This window comes from Macaca mulatta, chromosome 2 (assembly GCF_049350105.2).
Source record: "Macaca mulatta isolate MMU2019108-1 chromosome 2, T2T-MMU8v2.0, whole genome shotgun sequence".
Classification (NCBI taxonomy): Eukaryota; Metazoa; Chordata; class Mammalia; order Primates; family Cercopithecidae; genus Macaca; species Macaca mulatta.
The window spans coordinates 76,717,751-76,737,800 of NC_133407.1; the positions used below are offsets into that span (position 1 = coordinate 76,717,751).

The following is a 20,050-nucleotide window of genomic DNA, read 5'->3' on the forward strand; positions in this document are numbered from 1 at the left end:
TAATTTATATAAATTTATATAATCTATATAATTTATAATCTATAATTTATAAATTTATAAGTGTAAAACTTATAAACTTAACATTTTCAAAATATATGTATTTACCAGGGTTTGGTCATGGATTTTCGTTTTCTCTCTGTCAACTGTGTCTCTCTAATTACCCTGTCCAGTCCCACAACTCATACTATCATCTCTAGTGAACGCTCTCCAGGCTTTATGTCTCTTCTTAGCTTCACATTTATTTAACTAGTTGTTTATTTCATTTCTCCTGTTGGGTCTCAAAGCATAATTATCTTCTCATCCTTGTGTTATTCTCCATCCTCCCCCTCCAGTCTTTCTCATATTAATTATCAGTGTCACATTGACTCCGTTGTTTAATCTCGCCTAGGAATTATCGTTTATTCTCTTCCTCACAGTACCCACATTCTATCCATCAGCAAATCCTGTTATTTCTTTTCAAAATACTTCTTATTTGCTTTGCTACTACTCTTGCCCAAGAAATCTTCCCTTTCTGGGAAAATGCAATAGTCTATTTAATGGTTTGTCTGTTTCAACTTTTTTCCCCCTAATTAGCCATTCTTCACACAGCTGCCAATGTGATCTTTTAAAATTCATGTCATTCCTCTGCTCAAAACCCTCCAATGGCTTCTCATTGCACTTCGAATAAAATCAAAGCTCCACACTAGTCTATCCATGATCTAGTCACTGCCTCCCTCTCCACTGCCTATCTCTTTTTCCTCACTGATTTTATTCTAACCACACTTGATGCTCTACATTCCTGGAAAGCACTAAACTTATTTCCATCCTTAGAGTTTTGTGCCTGCTTTCTTCTTTTCTTGGCATTCTCTGCACTCTGATCGTCACATGTCTGGCTTTCTCTTTTCATTGAGGTCTGAGCTCAAGTGACATCTCAGAGAGAATTGCCCTGAGATCTAAATAATTACCTCAGTTCTCTCTATTTTATCTGCTGTATTATATGGTGTTTGGGGCATCGTACTCATCTCTACTTGAATTTATTTTACATGTATATTATTTTTATTTCCTTTAGACATATACTGTATTAAGAGCAGTGACTTTTTCTACTCTTTTTTATCACTCTATTCCTATCCCCTAGAAGAATAATAGGAACATACTAGGTATTTCTTTTGGAATGGGAGGATAATATGAGAGAGAGAGAGAGAGAGAGAGAGAGAGAGAGAGAGAGAGAGGTTATGTACAATATAATATTGAAATGATTTACATGTAATCCACATTCATCCTAAACTGGTTTTGGATAAATGGTAATCTATAGGATTCTTGGACAAGAAAAAAATTATTTGGGCAAATGAGTTTGGAAGATCTATTAGAGATTTATTAAGTTCATTAGCCTGTAAAATATTCTTTAAGGTTTTGCAGGAAAGATCCCTATTTAATGACATTTAATCAAATGATTCATAAAGTTATTTAGTCCTTGAAAATTTTTCTGCCTTTCAACATATATTACAACATTTAGAAATGCTGTTTTAAATTCACTCAGTATTCAATTTAGAAGAGAATTAATGTAACAAGAGGAAAACATATATTATAATTTTCTTTTAGAGTTGTTTAAAATAAAGCCCCCCAAAATAAGACACACACACACACACACACACATATATATGTTTGAGAGTTTTGGGTAAATTAGAAATAACTACATTGACACAAAAGTATGCTAAAGAGAAAATTTGGTATGCAGCAGATGAGTAACCAAGTCCAACAATCCATAAAACAATAACAATAGCAAAAAGAAAAAAGACAAAATTGATACTTTTGAGTAGCTCCTGATGGAGAAGAGTAATATTGAGAAACTATTAATAGAAAATAATGCAGTCCAAAAAAATGATAATAATTATAAAACTCATTTGTTAGACAGTCTCTAAAAGACTGGGGATAACATCAACATGAATATTATGGTTCTAGTCTAGGAAAGTGATGCAAAACCGGAAGTTTCAAGTTAAATTAAGAGAGCAATAAGGAGATTAAATGGAGAGTAATAAATCCATGAAATTTATATTTAACACAGTGTGAAGGAATAGACTTTAAACTCTGCTTTTTAAAAAATCTAATTTTCAGATACATAAAATTTTAGCAATATCACTCTAGTGCTTTGAACTTTTATCATTTGACTATACTTCGCTTTACATCAAGAGCAAATACGTATATTTGAAAAGTTTACAATAGCTAGAGAATGTATTATAATTCCCAAATGGAAAAAAATGTATACTTGGATTCCTATATTTCTATATACCTATCCACAGAATCACTGTTATATTTTTAAACCTTATTCCTGGAAGAACTACAGATGTCAGATCAATTTAGAAAGCCAAAGAGTACCTCTGGGAATTAAATGGCAGTAATATAAACAATATTTGGCCAAGCTATCACTGTATGCCTACGATGCCAAAAATCACAGTTACCTGGCAGGTAGGTAACTATTATTTAGTGATATGATTGATACTGGTTTCTCCACTGAAAAACTATTAACTCTTTATGCAGTAAAATGAAGCCCAGGGTTTAGATAGAGTATTTCTCTATTTTTATGTCAGTAATAGTGGGCTGGCACTTGTACCAACCACAAAGTGTTTCTCAAGCAAATTATTTGAAAGAAAACTCATATGTGATTTTATAACTCATTTAGAAAGAAAATGGGGAATATGCATTTAAGGAATAGTTTTGGCTACAAATTCTTAATATTCAACAATGTTCATACTCTTGACTATTTTACATATCTCTTTCTTTCTAATAGAAGCAGATTGGCCTGATTTTAGTGAAGAACATTTCAATTTTAAATGTTCATTTTGCAAGACAACTAATAAGATAATTACTGTTGTAAATAATTTCCTCCATATGTTCACAATTCCTGGATCTCTGCTCTCTCAGTTTAAATGCTGGTCTCATGGTTGATGTTGCTGTTCATAAAAAAAAAAAAAAAAAAAAAAAAACAAACAAAAAAAACTTTACTTTCATATTTCTTAGAATCTCAAATTGCTCAAATTTGCCCAAGTGCCTGGAAATGCAGCATGTGTTTCTAAATTTAGAAGAGTTGGTAATATGTATAATCTCCTTCTCTGGATGTATATTGTTGTCCTCTTTATGAATAGTGCTCAATTGACTACGTTATATTTTAGAGTGAGAAAATCTGCTATTTGAAAGTGCTGGAATATTTTCCTATTGATCGATTAGTTGATTGATTGATTGACTGATTGATTTTTGAGACAGAGTCTCACTCTGTTGCCCAGGTTGGAGTGCAGTTGTATGATCTCAGCTCACTGCAACCTCCTCCTCCCAGGTTTAAGTGATTCTCCTGCCTCAGCCTCCCGAGTAGCTGGGATTACAGGCTCACACCACCATTCCTGGCTAATTCTTATCTTTTTAGTAGAGATGGGATTTCGCCACTTTGGCCAGGCTGGTGTCGAACACTGACCTCAGCCTCCTAAAGTGCTGGGATTACAGGCATGAGCCACCGCACCTTGCCAAAATTTTTCTACTTATCATTAAAAAAACAGTTTGTACTCAAGATATTACTTGAAAATCATAAACAAATTATCCTGAAAAAGGTACCATATCAGTCTACTAATTTTAATTTTGTAAGTATCAAATGTAATCAAATAGACTCCTGAATTATAGTCATACATAATGAAAACAACATTAAATTTGACCTGTTTATGTCCATCCTCATCCATGTAGAATGCATGTGGTCAAGTCACTGCTCTTAAATTTAGTTCTTTGATCAATAATGTGAATCTAATAACACATATCCATGAAATCATATTGTTTATCAAAAAACAGATAATTATGTCTGTCACCATAATTGTCATTTTCACCAATACCAATTTTCATTTTTATGATCATCAAATTTAATGCAGCCATGGATGAGTCCAAAACTCCCACACTCACAGACATACAGACACAACTGAACCTACTATTTATGAGGTTAGAAGGTAGAATAAGAATTAATATACTACCAATTAGCAAATATAATTAAGATTCTTTTAAATCTATACTTGTACCTGACACAATTGTAAAATAGCTTTCTTGAACAAACAGAAGAAGACACAGAAAGTATAGGTTTGGAAAGTGTACATGTTTAATTCAAGAAAAATAATTTATTGTGTAATGTATTGGATGGTTATAGTCTATTTCATGAACAACTGGAAATAAGACAAAAGGTTTTGGACAATTACAAGTAAATTGATGCTTTATATTAAAATTTCATCCCCCAAATTAGGTTTTAGATAATATAGTTGCATCAGTTATAGAAATTGACAGAGAAATTAAATTTGCTAGTTATTATAACAACACTAATACAAAATAAATTGCAATTTAAATATACAAAATGTTTTTGATATACAGTAAAGTTTATGCCATTTGTGATGACAATCCAATGAAAAACTAGATTATTAAATAATCCAGAGATTTTCTAACTAAATACACCAGATGCAGGGGTTTCTGTCAGATTCAGTGATCAACATTGTTGAGGGCAAACTTCCAAATCTAGGAGACAAAACAAAAGAAAAAAACACACATATCTGACAAAAAAAAAAAAAGCATGTGAGTTCTTTATCATTCTTTATCAGTTCAGTTTTTGCCTTTTTATTTTGTGTAAATTTTGCATTGGTTTTGTGTGTGTTTATACATCCTCAACAAACACATAATATGCTGAAATACAGATAAATTTGAACAGTCAGTGTATATGTCCTTCATTCTTCCTTCCAGCTACTGAGGAAGCAAAGATTTTTTTTTTTTTTTTTCCTGAGTATCTCTTTGGAATAGGCATTTGTCCATTTTCAATGGATAAAACTAAAAGTCAGCATTCAGTGTCTCAAAGTCCAGAAGGCAAGGCAGACTCAAAACAATAATTAAAATCTAGTGTAATAAGAGCTACTACTACCACTACACACACACATATAATTACACATGCACACATCATATATAGTGTGGGACAAAGAGAAGTATAATTTCATCTTTGCAATATGGACAAGAAAATATTCACAGAGAAAAGAATATCACTTGAACTAGGTTTTGAAATCTAACAAGAGAATTTCCAAGTACTTTAGGCAAGTGTTTACTCTGGGGAGCAGAAAAATCACGTGCAAAGGCAAAGAGGAGGAACATATGATCAGAGATGAATGAAGAAGAACAAGCTAAATGGTTGAAGACAAAAGCAAAGACTAATTAATAAAATACTTCACAATTTTATGTAATGTGTTTGGTATTTAGACTATGGTTAGAAAACACCCCTGATTGAGGAAATTGATACCTTTGGATAACAAAATCTGATTTTCCTTTTTGAAAATTTGTGTGATAGCAGTAGGACTAATGAGTTGAGCGTTTGTAGAGAAGAGACAGGGATTGAACTAGGAGGTTACCACAGATTTTTGCAAGATATGATGAAGGCCTACACTAAACCAGTGAGGTAAAGATGAAGAAGAAAATATTCTGAAAAACTTGGTAGGCTATAGTAAGTAAGTGTATGTGAAGTCAGCACAAGGAAGGAGAAGGAAGATCCCCAGATGGCTCTATGATTTCAGATTTGGATAGGATGAATTTTTTAGTCCAAATCAGAAAACTTATGAAAGTGAAAGGAGATTATAAAATAATCAAAACTTTGTAATATTGACATTTATTTATTAATGATTTTGTTGATTTTTATGCTGTTGAACATATAAACAATCTTTTATTAAAAAACTATTTAAAAAATATTATTTTGTACAAATAAAATTATTTATGTAACAAAAAGGTATACCCGTGTATACCAAAGTGAAGCAAAAGATTAAAAATTACTTTTAAAATTAGGTGGAATGATTATTTTTGATTCATATTCATATGTTTTTGGCAATTAGCCATATCTGTCTCTAAAATCAAGTCACTAAAGAATGTATGTTCAGATGCTCCTCATAGTTTTCTTCATAGTTGCACTTTAAGGCTAATAAATTTGAAATAGTTTATTGATGCTATTGTTTCTATTGTTACAGTTCTACAGGCCAAAAATATATATTTTTAATTGATAAAATTCTTATATATTTTTCCTAAGGTTTCAGTAAGCTCAGGGTTAATTCTACTAAATTAATTATATCCTTCATTCTATTTTTTATTGAAATATTGAAAAATTTAAGTCTACACATTTTAACTGGCACTGTCTTTTTGCTTTTATTCAGAATAACTTTCTTCAACAAATACTTTTATGTAACAACACCCATAAAATAAGGTGATCCTATGGTTCTTTTATAAATCTTGACAAATTTAGATGCTGCAAAAACAAAGGGTTCAATTTCATTCTATTTGTGTAAAAAATATTAATTTATTCAATTTCTTAAAAAAGCACCTTCAGAACTTTCTCTCAGAAGACAAGTTGTTCTGTAGATCAATTATAGATTTTGAAAAGTAAATTATGGGCCAGCACAGTATCTCACACTTGTAATCCCAATGCTTTGGGAGGCTGAGTAGGGAGGATTGCTTGAGCCAGGAGTTCTTGACTAGCGGGGCAACATAGTGACACCCCATCTCTCCAACAACAACAAACAACCACAAATTAGCTGGGCATGGTGGCACATGCCTATGAGTTCTTGCTAATACAGAGGCTGGGTGGGGAGGGTGGGAGAATCACCTGACCTTAGAAGTTTGAGGTTACAGTGAGATATGATTGTGCCCCTACACTGTAGCCTGGGTGACAGAGGAAGACCCTGGCTCTAAAAAATAAATGAGTAAATAAATACATAAATAAATTATGTACACTGAACTCTCATCATCAAATTTCCTATTTTTGTTTGTTTGTTTCTGTGGATGTTTTAGTCAATTCTGTACATGTCTGCTATAACAAAAAAATAGACAGTGTCTTAAAAACAATAGAAATGTATTTTTCACAGTTCTAGAGGCTGGGAGTCTGAGATCAGAGTGCCAGCATAATTGGGCTCTGGTGAGGTTACAGACTCTCAACTCATTGAATCCTCACGACAAAAAGAATGCTAGAGAGCTCTCTGAAGTTTATTTTATAAGGACACTAACTATTCATGAGGACTTCACCCTCATGACCTAAACACTTCCCCAAGGCCTATATCTTTTCATAACATTGCATTAGGGGTTAGGTTTTCAACCTATAAATTCCGGGGAACATAAGCATTCAGTTCATTACAATAGAGAAAAGTGTTATTCTTTTTTTTTTTTTTTTTTTTTTCCATTTAACTTCCTCGGAATTTAGTCTATGTATTCCATACATTTCCAATTAATATAAAACATGAATGTCATATTTTTTAAACCTTTAAGTTCAGGGGTAGATGGACAGGTTTTTTACATAGGTAAGCTTGTGTCATGGAGGATTGTTGTAAACAGATTATTTTATTACCCGTATATTAAGGCTAGTACCCATTAGTAAGTTTTCCTTATCTTCTCCCTCCTTTCTCCCTCTACCCTCGAAATGCAAATCAAAACAACAATGAGATACCATCTCACACCAGTCAGAATGGCTATTATTAAAAAGTCAGAAAATTGCAAATGCTGGTGAGGTTGTGGGGAAAAAAGAACACTTTTACACAGTTGGTGGGAGTGTACATTAGTTCAACCATTGTGCAAGACAGCGCAGCAATTCCCCAAAGACCTAAAAACAGAAATACCATTTGACCCAACAATTCCATTACCGAGTATATACTCAAAGAAGTATAAATTATTCTTTTATAAAGACACATGCATGTGTATGTTCATTGCAACACTATTCACAATAACAAATACATGGAATAAATGAAAATGCCCATCAATGATAGGCTGGACATAGAAAACGTGGTACACATACACCATGGAATACTATTCTATTTCCAGTTTTTAATTTCAATAATTTCAATTTTCTGTGTCAATGTTGACATTTTTGGGTAATTTTATTAGATTTCCAACATAAAAAAGTTTTTTAAAAGTAACTGAGTAAGAACTAGGTATGAGAGGCCTAGAAAAAAATTTAAATAAATGAGTAAATAAATAACAAATTTAGAAAAACCATTCACAACACATTTCAATCCCATAGTAGGACACTTAGATTGGCTTACAAGGTTGTTTAGTAAAGTTTAAACTATTTCTATAATTTAACTGATGATAAGCAGCAAAGAGAGAAAGTGTAAAGCTTCATTTTAATGTGTATGTGTTTGTGTGTCTGTATAGAAGCTGTAGTATACAGCTTGGTATATTATTAGGCTGGTAAAATATTACAACTTGTTATGATTTAATGGAATTAATTCCAAATATATTTATATTTCATGCGTTTCTTAATTCTCTATCGTGACTTTTGATCTGCAAATACATTTTTGTTGTTTTGAACCACAAAGTTTGTGATAATTTGTTACAAAAGCAACAGGAAACTAATACACAAGTCAATTATAGAAATGACATTATATTTTCTTGTTTGTCATCAATGTCTAAACAAATGCCATTAGAAACATAAATTCAGAAAAACATAAAACAGATAGAGTGCAAAAAATAAAATATAAAGCATTTATATTTTTATTTCCCTAAAAGCATATCATTTCGTTCTTCATGGTTGAAATTCTAACTATTCAGAATAATGTTCAATAATTCTCCCATGTTTTACCATAGAAAAATTAATTTCTAAAAGTTTGAGTCCATGAGTTATATGAAAATATAATTACTATTGTGCTTAATAAAACTTTGTATTTGAAATAACTGTTGAGACTAATTTGAACCACACATCATTTAACTGTTTGCAAAGTTTTTTTGAAAATAGACCTACTCCATAAACAGTTGTCCCTATACTGTTTTCATGCACACAAGAAAACCTGAGATTGAAAAAGAAGGAAAATAATTTTGAGTAGTCATTTATTCTAAATGAAAAGTCACATTTCAGTGAAACCTGTTTTCCATGACTATATGAATTAAACCAACATCTATTAATACTGACATGGTTTTCCTTTTAAAAGTACTAATCGTTAAACTCATGCTGATATTTTTTTTCTGAAGATTTATTACCTAGCTTTTATGGGGTTTGTAATATTTATATGGCCCCACATATGCTAGATGAGAAATATCAAGAAATACTTTGTGCAAGTTTTATGTTCATTGTCAATTGTTATTACTGAATTTTTTTATTAAACACCTATTCTTTAGAATTAAATATTTTTGGTTCATTGTTGCTAAAAAGAGTTTATCGCAAAATGGGCAAACAATCAATGAAACAAATTAGTAGTCAATATTCATCATAAATATATGATATCATCTTCAGCCTCTATTTCTTATACATATTTCATGTACATATACTTTCCTACGTTCCATATAGCCCTTACTAAGTGGAGGCTTAGCAATTTGAAACTCACAGGCGATGGGACAAGGCAGACACACCTGGCTGAGACATGTTATTTTTCGTCTTTTTAATAATGACTATTCCAACTGGTGTAAATTTATTTCTCATTGTAATTTTAATTTGCCTTTATCTGTTGCTTAGCAATGTTGAGCATTTATTTTTATGACTGTGGAACAAATAGGTGTCAATGCACAGGAGATATTTGAAAACACTAATTTGCAGTGCAGGGGAGTTCTGAAATACAGAAATATAAATTTTAAAATTTTCAGCATATGGGCAGTCAATGAAACCACTTGAGATGAAAGATCTGGCAAGGCATTTTCAGCATTAATATTTGTTGAACACGTTATTGGCCGTTTCTAGAGATAGGATGAATCGCATTTGTTTAGACATTGATGATAAACAAGAAAATATAATGTCATAACTATAATTGACTTGTGTATTAGTTTCTTGTTGCTGCTGTAACAAATTATCACAAACTTTGTGGTTCAAAACAACAGAAATGTATTCTCTCATGGTTTTGCATGCTCAAAATATTGTCCAAAGTATGTACCACTGGGTTTAAATCAAGATGGCTACATTCCGTCTGGAGGCTCAAAGGGAGATTTTGTTCCTTTCCTCTCTCAACTTCTAATGGCTGCAGACATTCTTTGGCTCAAAGCTGTGTCACTCTAGTCATGGCTTTGGTCATCACATTGCCTTCTTTTTTTCTTCCTCTGCCGTAAAATATCCCTCTACTTCCCTTTTATAAGAATGCATGTGATTCCATTTAGAGTCTACTCTGTTAATCCATGATAATGTCTCCAACTCAAGATCTTTAATGTAATCACATCTACATAACCTTTTGTTGTCAGATAAAATAACATTCACAGGTTCCAGAAATTAGGGCATGGATATCTTTTTGGGGGGATTGGGGAGGTTGGTTATTATCAGTGTACTATGATTTTATCTTTCTAATCTACATCAAGATAGGAATTTTTTATCCTATCTCTATCCTCACTCCCTTGAAATGTAGGTATTCAGAGAAATATAAATATGCTATTTTTTTTAAGAGTTGGGATCTCACTATGTTGCCCAGATTAGAGTGCAGTGGCTTTTCACAGGTGTGATCGTAGTGCACTACCGCCTCAAACTGGCAAGTCATCATCCTTCCTCAGCTTCCTGTAGCTGGGATTTCAGGCATGCACCACTGTGCCTGGCTAAACACACTCTTTTGTCAAGTATAAAACTGTGCTATTCATTAGAGTAGCCACTAGCCACCTGGAGCAACTGAGCAATTAAAATGCAGCTAGTCAGAAATGAGATATACCGTAAGTACGAAATATACATCACACTTGGAAGACTTGGTACAAGACATACAATGTAAAATATCTCAACTTTTTGATTAATTAAACGACTTTTTGATATATTGTATTAAATAAATTATTGAAGTTAATTTTACTTTTTTCAATATGGCTACTAAAAAGTTTAAAATTACATATGAAATTCACATTATATTTCAACTAGACAGCACCAGTCTAGAATGTGTATGTTTAAATTTTTCCATTATATAGAGAAATTGTTTCCTTATAAATAATTAAAATTCCTGAAAGTTGCACACCAAGTTAATTAAATGCTGATCTTTAAAAACTGTATGGCTGTACCTTGCTCTTTGGTAATCCATATTCATTCAAACTATGAACTTCTGCTTTTCTCCATTTTACAGCAACAAACCAGCAGGACTTCCTGTGAAATCATGACCCCCATGTGCTCTTTCAGCCCCCATCAATTCGTACCTCTAAGCACCTGAGAGCCAAAGTAAACCACAGGAAACCACAGGTACTAACTCTTTTAGACCTGATGAAGTGTCTCCCAAAGACAGTCTGGCATCGTGAGTACCAGAGTAACTGGCAATCTTTTAGAATGGAGAGAAAATAAGAAATTGGGAAAAGTCTGGCATTTGCTTTCAACAGAGATCAGATTCTGACCTCTGAAAAGAAGAAATAAAGGAAAATGTTTATGATGGGGAGGGATCCAAGGGTAACTTGTGGGAAAGGAAGAAGCTTCCAGAAAAGGAGGTTTGAGATCTAAGAAGAGACTTGTGTATATCTGAGGGAAGAGTTGGAGACAGGTAACCAGGGGAGAAAATCTGGGAAGTTTTGAGCAGTGAATGTCTGATGAGATGGAAAAGGAGAAAGGACACTAATATTTATTAGGCCTCTACTGTGTGTTAGGTACCTGCACATAGGTTATTCAAATACATGTACGGTCATTTTTGCAGGCAAAAATTGAGGTACAGAAAAATAAAATTATTTTGCTAAGGACACACAACTATTCGGGATCAAAGGTAAATTTATAATCCATTGATTAGTGGGTGGATATCCTTTTAGAGTGTTAAAGATAGATTAAAGTGTGAAACTGCAAGAGTGAAAAATGGGCACACACTTTGAGTAATTTGAGAAAAGTTGAGTCATTTCAATGATAGTCTGTGTGTAATCTGGGTTGGAAAAGTGAAAGCAGGGGGAAGCAGGGCAGGGAATTGTTTGTACTTGGAACTGTCCATGATAACTGTGGGAATACTAACACACTGAAAGCCCCCGGAAGAAATGACATATTGGTTGGCCTTGTAACTAGGCAAAGTTTTGAACTTGACCAGTTCCTTAGCATCCCACTATAGTTCTACAGGTCAAAGCATAGACCTTTGGAGTTTTATATATTTGCCCATAAAAAATGTCAGCATATTTGAACTTCAGCCTCTCACAGATCTGATGGAAACCTACTCAACAGAGATCGGTTCAAGTTTTAGTAAGTTCATCTCTAAAACTGAAGATAACATGAATCACCTTGCCTTCAGAATTTCTAGCTCCGTAATTTGCAACTTATACTATTCCTTCTAGAAATTATTTCATTCTCATTTCTCCTAGACCCTTCAAGTGTTCAAACACCTATTCTTCAAATATTCACATTTTCTTCACTTCAGTAGACTCTTCCAACCATGGGCTATAAGATAAATTATTTTATTGATGCCCTTCCCTAGTACACTATTGGACTCTAATCACTTAAGCGTTCCATCTATGAGTACATGAACATAGTGGCTGCTGGTGGGAGGCTGAGAGAGTAACCACTGGTGGGAAGTTGGTGATGGGAGTGGGGAAAAACGAAAAACGTCTTACACTCTAACAGGCTTGGCTCACCATCATTTACAAAGTCCTAGTATAACTTTTATTCTTGCTGCTCTTTGGCAGGCTTTTTACATTAACTACTCTGGGTGTTTCCTATTCTGATTTCTTCTCTCTCTCTCTTTTCTCTCTTTCTTTCTTTTTTCTTTTTTTTTTTGACAGAGTTTTGCTCTGTCACCCAGGCTGGAGGGGAGTGGCGCGATCTCGGCTCACTGCAAGCTCCACCTCCCGGGTTCAAGCCATTCTCCTGCCTCAGCCTCCCGAGTAGCTGGGACTACAGGCACCCACCACCACGCCTGGCTAATTTTTGGTATTTTTAGTAGAGACGGGGTTTCAAATGTTAGCCAGGATGGTCATGATCTCCTGACCTCATGATCTGCCCGCCTTGGCCTCCCGAAGTGGTGGGATTACAGGAGTGAGCCACTGCGCCCGGCCTATCCTTCTTTCTTCTAGCTGTTAATCTTGCCTTTCATTTAGCCAAAATCAAGACACTTGGCCCAGGCTTTCTCATTTTCACCTCATTTTCATCAACCACTATCTCTACATGAAGATCTTTTCATCCTTCTCAATGTTTGTGGAAAAGAAAACACTCAAACCCCTTTTTGTTTTCCTAAAAAGATAATTGTTATTATTTACCTTTCTTCTATCATCTTTAATTCTTTCTTTCTGTTGACTCTTCTTTCCATGTCTGATGATGGTTAACTGTTTTTTAAGCTTTGGTAAATCAACAGGAGAAATAATGCATTTTTCTTTAAATTAGCCTTTCTTGAGTTAGGCGATTGAATATTTAAATGTTTAGCAGTCATTTCGTTTTTTACCCAGTGAATTATCTTTTGAAATTTCATGCTTCTCTTCCTAATTATAAATTAGATAAATTTTGCAATTTTTTTGTTTTGAACTTCATTATGAATTAATGTTAAGCATTTGTCTGTATTATTTGTGACAAATATTTTTCTGTTTCTTGCCTCTTAGTAATGTTTTAAAAATGTTAGATTTTTAAAAGTTTAGTTATATTTGTCACACTTGTCACCATTTCCCATTGTGATATCTTTAAGTGCTTATATACTTAGAATGTCATTTGCTCTCTGTATTTCAGATTAAGATATACAGGCATTCAGTGTTTACAGTTAGGTATAGATTCTGAGAAAGGCATGGGTAAATTATTTTGTTATACAGGCACCATAGAGTCCACATACACAAACTTAGGTGTTGTAGCCTGCAACACACCTAGGCTATATGGTATAGCTTATTACTCCTAGTCTACAAACCTATACAGCATGTTACTATAATGGATACTGTAGACAATTGTAACACAACATATTGTAGTATCATATATGACATTTTATGGTGTCATATATGGAGTTTGTTGTTGACTAAAATATCACTCTTTAACACATGACTATACTTTTACGTTATTTCTATTTTTATTATTTTAAAGTTTTGAATGAATGCGTATTTCTTTTACCCTTTCTCATAATATTATCAAATTATCTTAGATCATGATAATTGAAGTCTTGAAATCTTCTTTGACTTGTCTAGCTTAATTCATATGCCATATCATTAATTTAGAAACTATAATCTTCAAAAATTAAATCAAATTTGAGCTGAGTCATTCCATTAGATAATAGTCATAGTAAAGATAAGGATTATGTCATAATTATATCCTCAGCACATAGTATAATCCTTGATTTCAATAAATGTTTGCTGAATTGGATTACAAAATTAGGTTATCACATTAAATCAATGTCATGGTAATTATTTTGTGTATATAATGCAATGCAACGTCTTCCTGAAACTATGCTTTTAACCAAGTCAACCTGTTTATCATTCACTTGTCCTCATTCCTTACTTTTATATTCTTTCTTCTTTCTATCCAGCTTCAGACAATGTTGGCATAGTCTCTTTTCTGTTTCTCATTTTAGAATTCAGTTGTCTAATTGAAAGGGCAAATATTTATCTAATGACTCTTCTTTCTGACCACTTTGGGCAACCAATCATCTTCAGTCCCTAAGACTCCCTGTCTGCATGGGATTTTCTATAAAACTGGCTCTATGCATTTATAAATATGGCAGTTCTATTTCCCCATAAGTCTCTACACTTTGAATTTTCTGACATTAGCTGCAGTAAGGAAAACTCAAAAGAAATGGTTGTCTGAGTAATTGCTTATTGAGCATAGATTTTATTATATGACAATCATTTAAATAGTGCTAGTTCAAGCAAAGACCAGAAGGGGTTTAAAGATTCATAATAGGAAATCCTTAAGCAGACTTCATTTGCTAAAGAGTGAAACTTTATAGTTAATACATAAACTGTAAAAAATTAAAAAGGAAAGGATGTCTTTGGAAGAAAAACAAACACATGTCCTGGTATTATTTTTTTTAATATTGGAAAACAGCTTCCTATGTAGTCAGATGATCCAGTTTTCTAAGAGTATGTAGGTTGAGTTTATAATTTAAAATTTCCTGAAGCAAATATAAAGAATGGAGATGAAAAACATACAGTCAGAATGGAAGAAACTGAATAAGAAAGTAACATGAACATATAGATAAACTTAAGTACCAGGTATTGCCTTCTATAGTTTTTTGTTTGTTTGTTTTGTTTTTTTTGTTTTGTTTTTTTTTTTTTAGAAATAGACTTCAGAAAACATAGGTGCATTTGTTAACGCTACTGAGAAGAAAAATAATGGGTTAGAAATTAAAACTGTTTTGGTAAGCCATAAAACAAGATGCGTAGAAAGAACTGGGAGTATGAGACCTCAATGTTTTGTCTAAGGCCATCCCTATTCATTTTCATCCATAAGCCAGACAAATAAAAGCAGTATAGAAGTATATCTAACCCTGTATAACCCTGAGTTGACATTTCTGTAGGAACCATGCTTGTTTACAGTTTCTATATTTAGTAAGAATGTTATAGTTGTATAACATTTCTCTATGGCTCTTTGAAAATAATAGTAACCACCATTTATTACACACTCACTGCATGTCAGATACTGTGCTAGTTTCCTAAACCAGGTTTCATTTTATCTTCACAGAAATCTTATGATATAATACAAGTATATATTTTACAGATGAGAAGACTGAGGTTTAAGTACCTCAGCTGACGGCTGAAGATCACATAAATATAAATGACAGAGCTGGGTACTCAACTTAAGAAATATGATTTTGGAACCTACTACTATAAAACAAAACCCAATTATCAAGACATGTAAGATCCAACTTCCAAAATTAGTAACATCAAAATTACTGGGTATGTTAAGAATATTTGTGTTTATAGGTTTAAGAACTTATTCTTTCTACCACAGATTTAATAATTACACTTATAAGATATATTACATATTTGTTTGCATTAGTAAGTGGTATAATAATAATAATTTATACTTTTTTGATGACTCTGCATTTGAAGATCATCAGTGAAAATGATGGAAGAGGCCGGGTGCAATAGCTCACACCTGTAATGCCAGCACTTTGGGAAGTCCAGGCGGGCAGATCACATGTGGTCAAGAGTTCAAAACCAGCATGGCCAACATGGCGAAACCCTGTCCCTACTAAAAATACAAAAATTAGCCGGGCCTGGTGGTGCATGCCTGTAATACCAGCTATTCACAAGGCTGAGGCAGGAGAATCACTTGAACCCTGGAGGCTGAGGTTTCAATGAGCTGAGATCGCGCCACTGCACTCCAGCCTGGACAACAAGATGAGACTCGTCTCAAAAGAAAAAATAGAAGATGGAAGATAGTATTCATTGGAATACATCTAAGTGATATAAAGTCATACCTTCTGAATCTCAAGAATAAATGTATAACCTCATGGCTTTTTAATGGCACTTTAGTGTAAATGTAGGAATTAATAAGTTCTGTTAAATAGGTGTCTTTATGAAAAATATTGAATTAAGTCTGGAGCATCTGTCTCCTTGGGTACTTGTCTAAGTGGCACTAGTTTGTGATTACAAAACTTGGAATGGTAGATTATTGACATATAGCCTAGTTTTGTTCACTCTTTGGAAGTTTTGAATGAAAGCGGGAGTATTGGAGAACAAAGAATGTATTAAAGGTAAGGTAGATTTATGAGGATGATAAGGTTTTAACTGAAGAAGAGAGGCAGGAGAGTTTATCAGGAAAGTAAATTTACATATAGCTAGGGAGGAAATGCATAAAAAGAAAGTAGGTAACAAGAAAATAGTTTTGTTAGTTTATTTTTGTTATACCAATTTTGACACGTCAGCTGGAAGTACTCTGTGTTCTCATTAACCTCTATTCCCTTGCTGCTGTTTCCAAATTCTCCAGATGGCCTGTGGCTAAGAAATCCTTCTTATAGTGTAAGTTTGGAGAAAAGGGCCTGTTGTAGTTCCTTTGTTGATACTGTTCAGTTTGAAAAAGAAGTCCTAAGAAAATCCTGCTTGATGTTTTAAAATAGCTACAGACTTTCTTCAGCTACCACAATAAAGGGAATGTTTTATTTAATTCATATTATAAAATATGATAATTATATTTATCACTGTTCAAGATGCATGGCATATCAGTAAAATGATTTTTTATCTTATTTAAGAAAGCTATACTTATTTCACCAGTATTACAGGGACTTTTGCATTTTTTATCAATGAAAAAGAATATATATAATATAGAAAGTATTGAGTATGGATTCCTGGTCTGAAATTTTGTTTTTTTTCCCTGTAAAATATTTTCCATTTATCACTTAGGTTGGATTAATGTAGAGAGGAAACATTTAGACATTAGCAGTTGCCTACATTAATCTGGTCATTCTGTAACAGCAACCACAATCACTTTCATAAAGTTCACTCTTTCAGTGATTATGCTGTTGAGACGCAGAACAATGACATTTATTCTGTTGTGCTTTTAAGGTTTATATCTTAAGTCAGAAACAATGATTTTCTCAGCCTATATTATCATACTGACAGGTTGCCAACTTCTCAAGCTGCAGAAGACATTTTAAAGAAACATTTATTTTTCATTCATTCATTCAACGTGCACTGAATTACTAAAACACTAAGTGTCTGTTATATGCCAAGTACTGCTTGAAGTACCAGAGATGATGTAGAAAACATCAAGATGTCGTATCTACCTTCAAGGAACTTCCAGACCAGTAATCGAAAGTAGACTTGGCTACCAAAAAAAAAAAAAAAAAAAAGGCGTTAATATAGAGTCACCTGGTCTTCCGTTAGATATTAGTGTAGGGCAAAACAAAGGATAAAAAGCAAAGTTCTTAGCTTTATCTATGGGGTCAGAAAATTCTTTATAGACATGACACTTTATGTTTTAATGTAAGAGACAGCCTAGCAGGGAGAGGGTGGGTACACTGAAGAACAACCTGAGGAGCTAGCATTCCAGAGAGAGGAATTAGGATGGCCACAGGTAAACCAGTTGACACAGTTAGATAAATGTAAGCCACCTCGCATGGCCAGAATGTAAGGTATGAGAGGAATCATGGCAAAAACTATGTCTGGAGAGGTAGGCAGGTCCCAGGTCATGGTGAGCATTGTATACTAAGCTAAGTTGTCTAGATTTGTTGTAAGAAACAATGAAAGATTGTTTACACAGAAATATAATAAACATATTGGCAGTTCAGAAAACAATCCTTATAACACATTGGGAACAGTGGAAAGCATATATGTGAAGGTCAAATTACTGCACATCTTGGGTACTTGAAACAGCCTGTTTCTTTCTGTCTTCCATGTTGCAATTCAGTATTTGCCTTTTTTTTTTTTTTTTTCTGTGATAGAGTTTCACTCTTGTTGCCCAGACTCGAGTGCAGTGACACGATCTGGGCTTACTGCAACCTCTGCCTCTGCCTCCCGGGTTCAACCAATTCTCCTGCCTCAGCCTCCCGAGTAGCTGGGATTACAGGCATGCACCACCAAGCCCAGCTAATTTTGTATTTTTAGTAGATATGGGGTTTCTCCATGTTGGTAAGGATGGTCTCAAACTCTGGACCTCAGGTGATCCTCCCACCTCGGCCTCCCAAAGTGCTGGGATTACAGGCCTGAGGCATTGTGCCTGGCCAGCATTTGCCTTTTAACAAAGTATCTGACCATGCTTTGGCTGTGGCTTTCTGGACACTTCCTTCTAAAGAGATGTGTATTTCTTATACAAAGAAATGTTCTTTTGGCTTTTCAGATTAGTTACATATTTAGCAATTTTTTGAGGACTTTCTAAGTTGTTACTCTATGTAGAATGAGAACATTTCAATGTGTTAAGTTGTATATTTTAAACTTGAAGTTGCTGGTCTTTTTTAAACATAGATTTGTGGTTTTTTTTAATAAAGTGGCTATTTATTTTCATTATGTTAAAAATCTTAATTTTGATGATGGTAAATATCTTAATTAATTGAATGAAAATTTGTAGCCTTAAGTTTTCTTCTCCCAATAACCCGCTCTATAGGCAATGACTTTAATTTTTTGCATCCCCCCTTGGCTTTCAAATACAATACATATTGTTAAATGATGTGCTTTTACTGCTTTTTCTTATTAATTTTTGATTTGTACGTTAAAATTATTTATTAACTCACTGCTATCATGGCTGAGGATTTATTTCCTTAGCAATATCAGGATGAATTTTTTTTACCATTTCCCCCAATTTCAGAAAAGTCAGTTTTCACAGGATAACTGCAAATGTAGGCAGTCTTTAAATCTAAATTGCTTACTATAAAAACATTTTTCTACATTCCTTTCTGTATTGATATATAGATATCCTTTATATATTTATTCTTTTATATATAAATATAGATCTACAGATTTATGTATATCTATATATATTCATACATAAAATATAATGAAATCATAAAATATATTCAGACACATCAGAACCCAGGAAAATGTCTACTGCCTAGCTGTCATTTTGGTTCCTTGCCTCATCTTTTTCCCTAATGGGATCCATTGTTTCCTAGATCTTGTATCTTCATTCGATGAACTGATTGATTAGCTAATTAATATTCCCTTGCTTCCTTGGAGCATATCATTCATATAAAGAGATATAAATATAGAGAAATATATGAACGATACGCCCCAAGGAAGCAAGGAAATCTATATAGAGAGAGATATATGAATGATACGCTCCAAGGAAGCAAGGGAATCTCTATATAGAGAGAGATACAGATATTTCCATGGATCTCTATATATTTAGATATCTCTATATATCTCTATATATCATATTCAGATATATATCTATATATATAATATCATACAGGTATAGCATATCTATATTTATGATATATGATATATCGAGAGAGAATATCATATAGATGGGATATTCCAAAATGTTTATTCAGATTACCCATTTATTAAGGTCTTTATTTTTTCAGGGTATCCATTTATCAGGTCTTTTTTTTTTTTTTTTTTAAATAAACTTACTTCTTCTTGCATCCATGTTCCAACTTTAGTCCCAACTGGTGGCTTCTAGTCTGCTGCCCAGCTGTCATTTTGGTTCCTTGCCTTATCTTATTCCCTGATGGGATCCATTATTTCCTAGATCCCATGTCTTCATTTGATGAACTGATTGATTAGTTAATTAATATTCCCTTGCTTCCTTGGAACATATCGTTCAGTAAATATGTTTAAGAGGGTA

General features: G+C 33.3%; 1 long non-coding RNA gene across 1 annotated transcript in view; it reads left to right on the forward strand.

Annotated features, from left to right (window-relative positions):
• LOC106997013 (uncharacterized) overlaps window positions 1-20,050 on the forward strand; it is a 221,925-nt gene that overhangs the window by 160,676 nt on the left and 41,199 nt on the right. The window contains exon 4 of the long non-coding RNA XR_013414547.1: window positions 11,022-11,134. This is a non-coding gene — a long non-coding RNA (uncharacterized LOC106997013). The remainder of the gene's footprint in view (window positions 1-11,021; window positions 11,135-20,050) is intronic.